We start from the raw sequence: 12371 nt of genomic DNA on the forward strand, positions 1-12371 counted from the left end.
GCGCATGCGCGCGGTTCTTTTGCTGTCTGGACGCTGAGGGAACACATCTGTGTCTCTGACTGTAGCGCTGAGAGGGACATCTGCGGAAGCGGGAAAACGGGGTTGGGACGGGGGGGAGGCGCCCCAGGCAGACACCAGAAAAGTCGCTAGATTTGTCGCCAGTCGCTTTTTTGAAAAAGAGTCGCTGGAGGGGTCTGAAAAGTCACTAAATATAGCGACAAAGTCGCTGAGTTGGCAACACTGTGTACAAAGCAATAGTCCTTACCACTCCCATAAAACACCATAAAAAGAGAGATTTGTATTTTAGTTCATGAGGGTATATAGAGTCTTCTTCAGTATAAACAAGAACTCAGAAATGAACTAAATTATAAAAACCATTAAATGATGTAAGTATTCTGAATATTTTTACTCAATCAAATCCTCTGATTACAAAATGTATATTATACCTTGTTGTTGTCCAGCACCAGTAAACTCTGATTTATCTTGGCCTGCTTTAAAGATTAACTAAAATGTAAAGGAATATCAGTATCCCTACCAAACCAGCCCAGAATTCGGGATCATCTGACATCTTCTCATATATCTTTTTAAAGCACTCCACCGCATATGAAAGCTTAGTTAGTCTGGGGATAATGCTTGGTATGAATGGCTCAATGAAAGGACTGCCTGTAAAGTGATGCACGAGGATCTTATTATCTGGATCATATATGAGAACAAGGCCAACATCATAATCTAAAAGCAACAGTAATCTTCTAGTCTTTTTCCCAATGCTAAACCTCACAATGCAGTTTCCATCCCATTTTGGTGGGACTGTTTGAAAAGCTGAAAATCTAACAGCAGCGAAATCATGTCCATTTCTTCCGTTGACATGATATACACTACAATGTTTTCCTTCGGTGAAGCCAAGAGTGGGAAATATTTCTGCCAGATTCTCTGCTTTTCCACTTTTAAAATTTTTTTTGATCTTTGCTTTATTGTTTCTTTGTTTCATTTTTGGCTTCTAAAACAAACTGAGGTTGTTGGACTCCAGGTAATGAACAGGATTTGAAAGTTTGTGTCAATGCAAGGCCGCCACTCTCAGGTGTGGCTCTAAATGTGTACAACACAAAGTGGTTACACACACCAAGCAGGTTTTTGAGGCTCAGATCTTGTTCCCTGAGCAAATGTCACATAACATGCTCCAAGGTTTTCCTGATGTTGTAGCTTCAGCTGTCACACGAGGTTTCTTAAAAGCCTCCACAATCTTCCTGAATATGCTACTGATGGAAAGTTTGAGGTCCTTGTCGAACTTGTTGTTGGACAGAGGATACTGACGTTCCTGTTTTCCTGCCCAGTGCCTGTTCAGATTTGCCTTGCAGAAGGTATTTCCACATGGAGTAGAAACAGGCTCAGTGAAGACATCCAGACAGATGGAGCACAGGAACTGATCCTCAGAAAACCGCTGGATTTCGCCGTATCTAAAGGAAAGATTTTTATAGTTTAGGCCACTGAAAAAACCATGCTCTAGAAAATGTAATTATTTATACCAAATACTTCAAATCTTGTCATTTCATTAACAGAAAATGTCATTTTATGAAATGTATATTGTTGGAACAGACTCATTAGACTCAAATTTTTAAGTTTTTTAAAATAATCAGGCCTTTCGAATTTATTTTAGAAATCAAAATCACAAAAAAATATGAACATTTTTCAATGCCATCAGTTGCCCTCTGGATAGTCACATATCAGTTTAATTCCAACTATTAAAGCTAGCTGGATATAATTTAATAAAGTGGGTTAACCAGTAATTTAACTGGTTGTTATCAAAAAGTTAACTATTATGGTCTAGAATCACCTTTCCTTGAAATAAAATGACATCTGGCAGATCGGAGAAGGATTCCTGCTTCCCAGTACTCACCTAGAAAAAAGGTTTGGCTATCAACTGGCGATCATTTAAAGATTCACCTTGTTTTTCACGTACTTTATTTGTGGAGTTTTACTTAGGGATTCACTATCTGTGCCATTTAAATCAATGAAGAACAGGTTTGTTATGTTTGGTGAGTCTGAATGAAGATCTGAGCCTTTTGTTTGTTAGTAAATGCAAGAACATGAAATAAATACACAGGTTATTTTTCTACAAAAAAAAAAAAAACATTCACATCTCTCTCATCAAACCTGTCCTGTCTAGTCCTCTTTGCCCTCTTTCCATTCCCCCTCAAATCACCCGAGACTTTGTTGGGCATCCAACCTTCACTGTGGGAAGTATTTTGGATCCTCGTCACCGAGGAAGGGGTTTTCTTATCTGATCGATTGTGAGGGTTATGGACCTCAGGAACCATCTTGGATCCAGTCATGCTTTTATCTTGGACTCTGACCTTGTTAGGGACATTTGGGCTTCTTGACCTCGACTTCTCCACCACTGGACCGCCAGGGGGCAGTTATTGAAGGGGGAGTAATATTAGGGTCTTTGGGGCTTGGATTTTTTTCTAGTGCGAGTGAACTTCCTGTCACGGAGAGAGTCTTTGCTGGTAGCTTGGCCTGTGTTGCTGCATACCTGAGAGCACTCCTAAGTCAAAATGACTAGCATGTATATAGTTTAGGTTTGGGGTGACGTATGCTGTGGTAATGGTTAGGGTTATTGTTAGGGTTAGGGCATAGAAACAATCTACATAGAATCTACATTTGCCAACGGTGTAGGTGATTTTTGGGTTTAACTCTAAACNGTTATCAAAAAGTTAACTATTATGGTCTAGAATCACCTTTCCTTCCTCTTCAATGCGCTCTACCCCAATGCTCCATTGTGGGTCCCCTGTCAATTGTACTATATTTCAACAATTTCAGATAAACTTTCCTAAATATTATTTGCTAAATTGTTCCATCAAGGATCTGAACACTCTCATTACTGTTCAGTTTGCTTCAAGACCAATTCAGTATTAAAAAAAAGCTAATTATATGGCTTTGGTTTAAATCCTTTAGATTCTTCCAACTTATTCCCAATTGAAAATATTCCAAATAAGAATGTAAGTTGTTGTTAGGGTCAGCTCCGCCACTAACTTCCTGGAAACCCTCATAAAATCTTGTCGGACAGGGTCCCACAATTTCTCTCCTGGGTCTGGAAGAAGTTTTGTACTGTACTTCTTTGGGGACCAAGACTCTCAGTTTAGGTTCTCATCCCTGCCTCTGTTCATCACACCCATCATCATGGAGTAGATGCACATAACTGTCACCCTTCCTCTGCTACTGGTCTGTCTCCATTTGACTCCTCTGTAGGATACCAACCTCCACTGTTTCCATATGATGAGCAGGACATTGCAGTTACCTCTGTGGAAAACAAATCAGTTGAAATAAAATGACATCTGGCCGATCGGAGAAGGATTCCTGCTTCCCAGTACTCACCTAGAAAAAAGGTTTGGCTATCAACTGGCGATCATTTAAAGATTCACCTTGTTTTTCACGTCTTTCTGATCAAACCTGTCCTGTCTAGTCCTCTTTGCCCTCTTTCCATCCCCCCTCCAATCACCCGAGACTTTGTTGGGCATCCAACCTTCACTGTGGGAAGTATTTTGGATCCTCGTCACCGAGGAAGGGGTTTTCTTATCTGATCGACTGTGAGGGTTATGGACCTCAGGAACCGTCTTGGATCCAATCATGCTTTTATTTTGGACTCTGACCTTGTTAGGGACATTTGGGCTTCTCGACCTCGACTTCTCCTCCACTGGACTGCTAGGGGGCAGTTTTTGAAGGGGGACTAATGTTACGGTCTTTGGGGCTTGGATTTTTTTTCTGGTGCGAGTTAACTTCCTGTCACGGAGAGAGTCTTTGCTGGTAGCTTGGCCCGTGTTGCTGCATACCTGAGAGCACTCCTAAGTCAAAATGACTAGCATGTATATAAGGAAGAAAAGAATAGTCTCTTCGCTTGATGATTACTGCCTTCTCCACTACCCGTCACACGCATCAAAGCTTGCCTCATCTAATAAAGTCACTAAGTTCTCAGCCCTTGTCACCGGTTTGCCCGCATTCCAACATGACATCTCTTAAAAGTACCGAAGCTCTCTGATCTCATTCACTTTCTCCTGGACCTCTGGGGTTCATTCTGCAAAACCTGCTGAATCAAACCCCAACAGGTCCATGCTTCATCTCTCAAGTAAGGAAATCAATCATCACCAGTTGTCATCAACCAACTCCTTCCTGATCTGTCTGCTTATTCCCATAAGACCAACCAAAAAGTTTAACTGGCTTCCTGCAGTTTTCTGCTTCCAGGTTCATGTTACTTTGTAAATAAGTATAAAATTGACTGGTTCTCAGTGTGATTCTGCATATGGATCAAATAATTACAAAGCAATATAATAGTTATACTCGCTTCCAGGGATTACTAGCGGTTGTTTTAGAAATGAAAATCAGAAAAATGTGTCATGCTTTTCCTGTGCCATCACCTGCTCTTTGAAAACAGTTTTAAGTAAGTTTGCTTTTGCAGTGTCAAAGATTGTTGTAAACCCAACTTTTAAAGGCATCTGGGTGTTTTTTTTTTTGTTTGTTTGTTCTTTTTTTCTCCAAAATCAGTGAACATGGAAAACCAAGAAACATAAACCAACAGTGAGTAAATAAGTTGTGGAGATGTTTTATGCTGGGTTAGATTCTAAACTATTATCCAAAGCTCTAAATACCTCTCAGAGCACTGCTGAATCCAGCTGAAAGCAGAGGAACATGGTGCACTTGCAAACCTACCAAGGCATGGTTTTCTATCTTAAATGAGGACAATAGATCTGAAAACATTGGAGAAATCTGTTCATTTGTGTTCTATGCCTTACTGTGTTCTCGGTTTGTCTGAATAACTGGGCAAAATGGGAAACACAGAGGGAGCATGATGCAATAGAAAGGCGGGATTTGGTAGGGAAAGAAAAGTTGTTTATAAGAAGATGAAGCAGATTAAAACAGGGCAATCCTGTAAGAAAACCTCTTAGAGGATTCAAAATTCACCTGCCACTAGAATAAAGAACCTAAACATATCATGTGAGGTATGGTTGATTTTTTTTTTAAAATTAAAGCATAGTGATGGGCCAAAATGGCACCAAAAGACTAAGATTCAAGGAGCAATCTGTCAGTGGCATGCCTTTAGATGCAACATTCTTCACGTGCATGTTCAAAGATGTTTTTACTAAGCTATTTCACAAAGAATGATTGGAAAACACACACCCTATTAGACCAGCTGTTCATGAAACTGGTTTTACAGTGGTGAAACTAAGGCGGGGTTAAATACAAATATGCAACACTTCAGATTTGTTTTTTTGAAAAACATTTTGAAAAAAAAGTATTATTTGCCTTCTTGTTTAAACACATTTGTCTTCCTTTTGTTGCAGCCTTTAGTTACTATCTGCTGATAAGTTTCTGCTTTATTTTACAACTTGTCTTTCTGTTGAGGTTTTTGTAGATGGTAAAAGTAGATGGTAAGGGCTGTTGTAAGAGAATTTATTTTTCAATTACAACTTTAACAGCATTATAGTTTCTTTTAGTTAGGATGAAAGATACACGGCATTATACCGGTGGCATTCCTAAACACAAAACTAAATGCACATACTGTAGTTCCTAGATCAAATCACTTCTATCCAGTAACAAACCCCTTCAACCTTAGAGGACAAAGAGGACTTATGCATTTACTTCAATTATGCATACCATGTTTTTTTTCCTATTTTTTTCAAGTTATATCCATACACATCAGTGGGTTTTATTATGAACTTATACAAAGTAGGAGGGGCCATTTGCAACCCTCACAATAGCCTTGGATGGTTGACACACAAAGTAAGAATGGTACAAATGTAGCCCCAAGGCAGAGATAATTGATGCTGATACAAATTTTTTGACTGGGTGAAAAATCTGACTGACGTAAGTTACCTTGAACTCGGTGCAGACAAATAAAAAGAGTGCAGAATACAAAATATTATTTTTTTCTTAAACCTATTTTTTAGCTTTTACTTTTTTCCAGTTTTTTATTCTGTTTACATTTTTAGTTTTTTACGAGGGCTTCCTATCTACAATTATTTGCTGAATAGGGGCAATAAATATTCAGGGATTTATTTCAATGGGACTCTGGCATATCAGTTAAAGAAACGTGACTTAATGAAGCAAGTGTTTAAAAAAATGTGACACATATCTTGTTCTCCACCTGTTTTGATTGTTTTATTCAACGAAATAGATATTAAGAAACTTCTTTAACTATTAGTTTTGGTCCATGAGGCATAAGGTCTAGACACAATTTGAACACAAAGAAGCTGATTTTGTTATGTCTTGAAGAATGCTGAGAGAAACCAAGAACCAGTTATAATGTTAGGAACAGTGATTTATCGAAAATATAAATTATAAGACCGAAGCAACAAAAGTTAAGAACTAACAGAAAAGGAAGAACTTATCTTATATACAGAATACGCAAAGAACCCAGAAGCAAAGACACTAACCAAAAAAGCACAAAACCAACAAATAAAGCAAAAATAAAAAGAAAGTTAAACTTAACCTTCTCCAGGTGTAATGTTTAGCTCCTCTGCATTCAGTACAAACTGACTGGTGTTTATCAATGGTAGGAATGTTTTTTAGCACTTAGTTTCTTTTCTCTGTAAATAATGTAAATGTGCTCCTCCCATGTTGCCTGCAGCATGTTTTACTTATCTCATATAAATATTCAGCAACACGTTCAAAAGTTGAAATAGCATGAAATAAAACTGGATTTAAAGCAAACTAAGGGCTGATAGGGTCTATCACTCAAATTAACCACCAAGCTACTTTTCTTAACTTTTCTGCTGTCACACAGCCAAACCAATTTGGATATAATCAAAAATTTTTGATTTACCATATATATATATATATATTATGCAATTATATATTTAATTCCCACCCCAGTAAGGGTGGCAAAGGATCAAATAATACTCAGACTGTCAAGTATTGTTCTGCCGAATGGCTTTGTGTAAGGACAACAAACAAAGTTTGAATCAAGCTCAAATCATGGTCAAACAACTCTACTCTACATATTGTAAAGTGAATAAATTCACCACAACTTCCTGTAACGACTGCGGAACCTTGGACCCAATACTCAGCAGTCAAACCGGAAGGTTTCAAACAAGTTTATTGATAAGATAAACAAAAAGTGAGCGACAGAAACTCCTCAGGGGGGTTATGGGATTCTCTGCTGAAACAGGAAACTCAGATCAGTGACAAGAATGTTGAGCTGAAAAAAAGAGTCATAAAAGTGACTGATCTGGTAAAGAGTTTAGTCCGATTCAGAGAGAGGAACCCTGGGGGAGATGTTCGCAATTGCAGTCGTTACCGCTTCTTAGCACAGGGCGTAGGGGAGCTGGCCCTTAGCTGATGCAGAGCAAGCAACGGTGTCTGTGAGGGATATTCCAAAACCGAAATCCAGTCCAGAACAGTTTCAAAAACCAGGTAATCAGAAAGCCCAAAGGGTATCCAAAGAGAATCCAACCAGGGTCAGTAACATAGTCCAAGTCGGGTAACCAGCAAAATCCAGGAAGTCAGACCAAAAATCTAACTGAGCAGAACAGACATGAAAAAAAGGCAAAAAACGAAAATCCATCGGCAAAAAGCCGATCAGAATTAAACAAGACAACACTTAATTTGAACGCTAGAGTTACTAACCCCAAAACAGCTTGAATAATCTGGCAAAGATGGTAGGAGAGCAAAGAGCAGAAATAGCTGCAGGGACCAGATGAATCAGATAGCCAGTAATCAGCCACAGGGGCCAATTAGACAGGTGAGCAGGGGAAAATGGAAAAAATAACTATCAGCGCCAGAATTATGACACTTCTATTAAGAATATAAGACACTGAACAAAAATCATTCACCTAAGGCAAACATATTTCAGTTAAAAACTCTTTACTAAACCAGTCAAACTCAACTAAGCTAAGCTACAATGTACACAAGGAAAAAACAAACAAACATATAGTTGAAAACCATAATTAGTAAAATAACACAATGATATCAATGTTTCGCATGGATTTATGTCTGAGAAGCAAGGTTTATCCTGAAAAAATGAATTTGATAAATCTTTTATATTTTAACTAGTGGTGGGACGTTATCATCATTAACATGCTGGATTAACAGCAGACTCTTATCGGGCGATAAACAAAATATCACATATGTAGACCTTCCGCAGATTTACAGTATATCTGGGGGCGAGAATGTATCAGTCTTTTGTGTAGGCCTACTGATACCACCACAAACGTGACGTGCTAACATGGATGCAGCTATAAAGCCGGGTTTGCTTCAGAGAAAATTCATTTTTAGGAACGCCCATCAGCATGGTTGAAGATGATGGGCCTTGAGTTGTTCTCCAGGCGGCCACAGGTTATAAACTACCTGCGAGGTGAACTCTAATCAGGAGAATACATGAACAGCATGCCACAGAAGCTGCAAAAGATGAGAAGTTGTGATTGAGGCGACATGTTTAGCACTGACGGGGGACCACTATACATCTATTAACAATGATAACTACCTCAGTGTCTGTATACAACTATTCAATGCCAACTGAGAACTTCACTCCCTCACTTTACTGTAGGTATGCTATGTTATGTTATTTTAAATTTAATTTAACCATGATACCACGAATGATTGCCACTACATGTTTGCTTTTTGATGATTGCTTGGGTGAATATGGGTAAAACGGGACGCTTTCTGAAAATGTAACTTTCTATGGTATTTGTTTTGTCTATTTCATTTCTAGAGCTAGAGTTTCATATGATACATTTTTAAAATCTTGTTAGTTTGTCTTACAGTGGGTACAGAAATCATTCAGACCACCTTTAAGTTTTCCACTCTTCGTTTGATTGCAGCCATTTGCTAAAATTAATAAAGTTCATTTTATTTTTCCCTAATGTACATTTAGAACCCCGTCTTGACAGGAAAAAACAGAAATCTAGAAACTTTAGCAAATTTATTAAAAAAGAAAAACTGAAATATCACACCATCATAAGTATTCAGACCCTTTGGTCAGTATTGAGTACAGTAGAAGCACCCTTTTGAGCTAGTACAGCCAGGACTCTTCTTGGGAATGATGCAACAAGTTTTTCACACTGGATTTAGGGATCCTCTGCCATTCTTCCTTGCAGATCCTCTTAAGCTCTGTGTGGTTGGATGGAGAGCATTGGAGGAAGCCCATTTTTAGGTCTCTCCAGAGATGTTCAATTGGGTTTAGTTCAGAACTCTGGCTGGCAGAGTCAAGAATGGTCACAGAGTTGTTCCCAAGCCACTCCTTTGTTATTTTAGCTCTGTGCTTAGGGTCATTGTTTTGTTGGAAGGTGAACCTTCAGCTCAGTCTAAGGCCCTGAGCACACTGGAAGAGGCTTTCTTCCAGGAAATCTATGTTCTTGGGTGCATTCATCTTTCCTTCAATTGCAACTAGTCATCCTGTCCCTACCGCTGAAAAACAACCCCATAGCATGATGCTTCCACCACCATATTTCACTGCTGGGATTGTATTGGGCAGGAGATGAGCAGTGCCTGGTTTTCTCCACACATACCATTTAGAATTAATGACAAAAAGGTAAATGTTGGTCTCATCACAAATAATCTTCTTTCTCATAGTCTGGGAGTCCCTCTGTGTTGTTTTGGCAAACTCTATGCAGGCTTTCATATGTCTTGCTCTGAGGAGAGCCTTCCGTCTGGCCACTCTGCCATAAAGCCCCGACTGGTGGAGGGCTGCAGTTATAGTTGACTTTGTGGAACTTTCTTCCATCTCCCTACTGCATCTCTGGAGCTCAGTCACAGTGATCTCTGGGTTCTTCTTTACCTCTCTCATCAAGGCTCTTCTCTCACGATTGCTCAGTTTTGCTGGATGGCCAGGTCTAGGAAGAGCTCTGGCTGTCCCAAACTTCTTCAATTTAAGGATTATGGAGGCCACTGTGCTCTTAGGAACTTTGAGTGCTGCAGAAATTTTTTTGTGTCCTTGGCTAGATCTGTGCCTTGCCATTATTCTGTCTCTAAGCTCCTTGGGCAGTTGCTTCGACCTCATAATTCTTGTTTGCTCTGACATGCACTTTGAGCTGTTAGGTCTTATATGTGTGCCTTTCCTAATCAAGTCTAATCAGTTTATTTAAACACGACTGGACTCCAATGAAGGAGCAGAACCATCTCAAGGAGGATCAAAAGAAATTGACAGCATGTGAGTTAAATATGAGTGTCACAGGAAAGGGTCTAAATAATTATGACCATTTGATATTTCAGTTTTTAGATATTTTCAGTTTTGCAAAAATCTCTACATTTCTGTTTCTTTCTGTCAGATGGGGTGCTGAGTGCACATCAATGAGAAATGTAATGAACTTTTTTATTTTAGTATATGTCTGCAATGAAAGAAAGACTGAAAAGTGTCAAGGCGTCTGAATACTTTCCATACCCACTGTGTACACAGCACTAAACACATAAAATATTTAAAAAAAAAACATTCTTTCTAGCTAGAAGCTTTCTGTCTTTTTTTCTGCCCTGAAACCTCTGCTGATCTCAATGTGTCACTTTCAATAAAATCACACTCAGTTGTGAAGGGCATCTTCTTTAAAGGTGGAGGTACAGAATAAATGGCAATGGGCCACCCTCTTCCCTCCACTGGGAAAGGAAAGCAGGTAAGCAGATGAGCTCTGAGCCAGTTTTTATTTGAAAGGGATAAAATAGCACATACAGTTAGTCACAGCAAATGCTGAGCCCATATATATGTCAAGGAGAAACACACCTAAACACTAAAACATGGGTTCAACTTTATCGTATATATATTACCGAAAGTGTTGATGACAGCAGCCTAGCTGATATTTTTCTAGAGGCTGTTGTCACGGCCAACCAGGAACAGATCAGAAAAAGCTACTAGGACAACATAAAGCAGGGAGAAAGAAGTTAGGGACTAAGCTAAGAAACACTGCAGGATTGAAAAATAGAGGTAGATTGAAGTAGATTGATGAAAAGGGGTCCCTACAGTATGTGCTACAACTAGAAAGACAGCTCGGGATAACCTTCACAGTCATAAAAGAAGACCGGGTGTCTCCTATTAGGGCTAAAACTGTTAGTTGGCTTTTAAAGAGAGGAGCCTGATAACTTAAGATCTCTCCACAAGTAAACCTGCAGGTTGAGAGCACAGTGCTCTGTTAGGAACATAAAGAAGAATCAGATCTCTGTCCTCAGGTGGATTATTTAGGGCTTTACATGTGAGAAGGGACATTTTAGATTCTATTGTGGATTTAACAGGTACCCATTGAAGGAAACCCAAGATAAGAGAGATATGATCTCTCTTTTTAAGTTTCATCAGAACTCTAGCTGTAGCATTGTGCATCATCTGAAAGCTTCTAACTACAGTATATCATGTTCCTGGGATCAAAGTTTAGCATTCTATGGGAAGTGGGTGGTCTAGTGGTTAGGGCATTTTGCTCGGAATCCAGAGGTTCTGAGTTCGACTCCCACTCCCAAGACTGCCACTCTGGGTCCCTGAGCAACTACCCCTAACCCCCCTTTTGACAGTTTAATGACAATACAAGCTGGGAAAAAATACAATAGACCAGCCTTGAAGTAACAAATGCATGGAAGACATTCTCAGCATCACCCCTGGACAGGATATTTCTAAGTTTTGCTATTTCCAGAGATAAAAGAGGTCAATTCTAGGGTAACCTGATCAATTGTCATTTAGATAACATCCAGATGAAGTGACTAACTAATCAGTATCTTTTTCTCTGGTCAAAAGACAATAACTCCTAGGGGTTTTTTCTGCATTCAGACGTTTTAGAGTCACTCAGGTATTTATTTTTCAAGACATGACTGTAGACTATGTAATGGGTACGTTTATTGGGATTTATGGACAAGTATAGCTTAATTGTCATCTGCATAACAGTGAAAATTAATCATGTGCTTTCTGATCATTCTAGAAATTGGGGGCATATATAGGTTTAGGACTAAGGTGTGAGTTGAGTTTGATTAGGTTTAGAGTAATGCATGTGTTGGTTATGGTTAGGTGCAGGACAAGGGTTAGGCCTTAGACATGAGTGGGAAATGAATTGAAGTTAATGACAAGTCCCCATAAGGATGGGTTGACATGTTAAATTGTTGGTTGGTTTTTTTAAAATGGTGTTTACAGTCTAGGACATCCAGCCATTCCTTGTAAAATAGGATTGTTAAGTATTTAGAAGCAAGGTTATGCTCTGTATTAAGATGGTTAGAGTGAGATACCGTATTTTCACGACCATAAGGCGCACCGTACTAAAAGGCGCACTCTCAGTTATGTGTCCCATTTCTGTATTTAACACACACATAAGGCGCACCGGACTATAGGGCGCGTTTTTTATATACAGGTACATGTCCTCTACTACCTTTAAATACCTCTACTGCGTATTTAAAAATACAGCGGGGGGCAAAACTGAGTA

The sequence above is a fragment of the Cyprinodon variegatus genome, unplaced genomic scaffold (assembly GCF_000732505.1).
Source record: "Cyprinodon variegatus isolate N-32 unplaced genomic scaffold, C_variegatus-1.0 Scaffold99, whole genome shotgun sequence".
NCBI lineage: Eukaryota > Metazoa > Chordata > Actinopteri > Cyprinodontiformes > Cyprinodontidae > Cyprinodon > Cyprinodon variegatus.